This window comes from Calidris pugnax, unplaced genomic scaffold (assembly GCF_001431845.1).
Source record: "Calidris pugnax isolate Ruff unplaced genomic scaffold, ASM143184v1 scaffold132, whole genome shotgun sequence".
NCBI lineage: Eukaryota > Metazoa > Chordata > Aves > Charadriiformes > Scolopacidae > Calidris > Calidris pugnax.
Window position 1 is genome coordinate 824,678 of NW_015090910.1, and position 2,586 is coordinate 827,263.

General features: G+C 43.0%; 1 protein-coding gene across 2 annotated transcripts in view; it reads left to right on the forward strand.

Moving 5' to 3' along the window:
- Nucleotides 1-2,061, forward strand: part of HTR1B (5-hydroxytryptamine (serotonin) receptor 1B, G protein-coupled) — a 3,578-nt gene extending 1,517 nt beyond the window's left edge. Inside the window, exon 2 of one of the 2 annotated variants that reach the window (XM_014949361.1) lies at nt 856-2,061. The gene's annotated coding sequence lies outside the window, so the exon portion shown is untranslated. Of the gene's footprint in view, nt 1-586; nt 822-855 lie in introns of those variants that run through there. The other variant, XM_014949362.1, reaches the window with a different exon arrangement.
- The last annotated feature ends 525 nt before the right edge of the window (nt 2,062-2,586 follow it).

Genomic DNA, 2,586 nt, shown 5'->3' on the forward strand with positions numbered 1-2,586 from the left:
TCCCGTTCCCCCCCCCCCCCCCCCAGCTCGCAGGGAGTGACTCACAGCAATCTGCGCTTAATTCCACCTATTTAAACCCATCTGCCGCCGTTTTGGGATGTTAATGCCCGTTTTTAGACTAATTAGTGCTAAACGGCATTTGGCTTTCCCAATCCGGCCGCCGAGCTCTCCGGGGAGCGGCGGGACGGGACCGGGACCGGGGCCAGGGCAGCCCCACCAATTAGTGCTAAACGGCATTTGGCGTTCCCAACCCGGCCGCCGAGCTCTCCGGGAAGCGGTGGGACGGGACCGGGACCGGTGCCGGGGCAGCCCCAAATCCTGCATCCCCCCCAAAATCCCGCATCCCCTGGTCCCCCTCGGGCAGCTGGAAGCATCTCCAGGCAGCCAAGGATGCCACCCCCTTGGAAGGGATGCAGCCCCCGGTGCCAACGTCGGGGTGGGGTTTTGGTGGGTTCTCTTTGTGTCGGGTTTGTGGGTTTGGTTTATTTATTTATTTTTTTTTTGGACAAGGGGGCAAAAAAAGGTAGGACAGGCCCCAGATGAAGGCTGCCTGTAAAGTTCAGCCTACTTTTTGGCCTCCTTACAGCTCCAGCTTCTCCCGCTGGGAGCGGAGCAGGCATCCTGGGAGGAAAACTGCCTTTCAGCCACCACCAAAAGGCTCCACACCTTTAGATTTCCCTTCACACACGGGTAAAAAAGCTGTGCCTTTCTGTGCCTCTGATTTAAAAAAAAAAAAAGTGGCTGCCAGCGCCTAGCTCTAAACTCAGCGCCACGTTCTGCAGAATACATCCTTGCCTTTATTGTGATACTTTAATAATTCTGCCAATCTTTTGCTTTTTTTTTTTTTGTCTGCAGAATCAAGTTGCTATTGTAAAGACCCACTGCTTGAAACTTCCCCAAGCCCAGTTGCCAGACTCATGATGCTGCAAAAAAAAAAAAACCCAACCGTCAATACATACTGCCACCAAACTGCTCAGCTCTGCATTTCAGTGTAATGACTCTGGCAGAGATGCTGTTCCAATAGTCACGCAGATCAGTTGCAAAAAAAAATAAATAAAAAAGAAAAAAAAAGAAAAAGAAAGAGGGCAACCTCGAATCAAGGTCTATAATTCTTCTGGACTGAAGAAAAAAAAAAAGTTTGAGAGTAAACTCCATTTATTTTGCAGGCTTAACTTCTTAATTTGTTCTCCGGCCGGTTGTAGGGGTGTGCACAAGAGCACAGTTGTCTCTCTGTCTGTGTTGGTAGCGTAGTTGTACTTCTGCACGCCTGTAATTTCTTTCTTTCAGTGGAAAGAGTTGCTCCCTTCACTTTTGAGGCCAAGAGGAGAAAAAAAAAAAGTAATTTAAAAAAAAAAAAAAAGCATCATTTTAAAGCAGGAGCATGGCAGTAAATTCTGCAAATGACTCCTTCGGCTGAACACGTGTGAGAAGTGACAGTGTGCAAAAGTTGTGTCAGTATTTCAAAACAGTAGCAAACGCTGTAGAAATGGGAGTTGTAGACCTGTTCAACTGCACTGCATATCTATAGTCTGTCCTCATCGTTGCCTTTACGAAGGAAATACTTCTTGCTTCTACTCCGTGACTCCAGAGCAGGAAACAAGAAGTGCAATGACCTTTTTCCATAAACCAGCTGGGAATAGAAGTAGCAGTTTGATGTTGTAACCATGTTTTTTCCATGTTGTGTCGGTTGCACACCCTTACCGCATGTACCACTGCGAAATTTAGAATCCTCCAAGTAATTACATTATTTAGTGTATTTTGTAAAGAAGTGAAGCAGTTTGCTCTTTCAGAAGAGATGTATCACCTGCAAAATAAATACCCATGAATCATAATTAACTGATGTTAGTGAAATTACTCTCCTCCCTACTTCCCCCCCTATTTTTTTAAATTTATTTTATTTTTTTCTGATGAGACCTTAAGATGGGTCTACACGTATTCAGCAGTCAAAGTTATCGAGTTTCAGGATATGGTCCACCTGCTGTGATAGAACTGCATTGATTGTTCCTCCTATGTGTAAATGAAAATGAGCATAAACAATAAAACGCTTTACTGTGTTCTCAAGAGTGTTTGGTAGCAATTGTGTGACTGAAAGGAGTCTTTATTGGTTTACCTGGTTTCTCAATATTGACTTTTTAGGCAATGCTGATTTGATGAGTCACTCGAGAAAGCAATTGATGAAGGCTAAAATTGCAAGCTTCGATCAGTGGTCAGATTTTTAATAGGCAGCTTTGCTTTCATTCCAATCACTACTGTTAGGTATAATTCTTACTATTTTCATATTATCCTAGGTTAAAATTTTAGGTGGTTTTTTTTTTACAAATATTTTTATTACTCTGTTAAAAGCAAACAAAACTTATTTTAGCACTCGGTGGATACTGTGATCAACACAATTTTAAAAACTGTATGTGTGTGTGTATTCTAGCTGGGGGATGTTATAAAGACTGGAAAAAATCTTGCATGATTTATCTACCTGTTATTCTTCAGAGAGTCATTCAAGTAGTAAGGTTTTATTTACCTTATTGAATAGTAAAGAAAGAGCCTGACCCTCTGTGCCTCTGAAACTCCCATTAACTGTAAAGAGGAAGA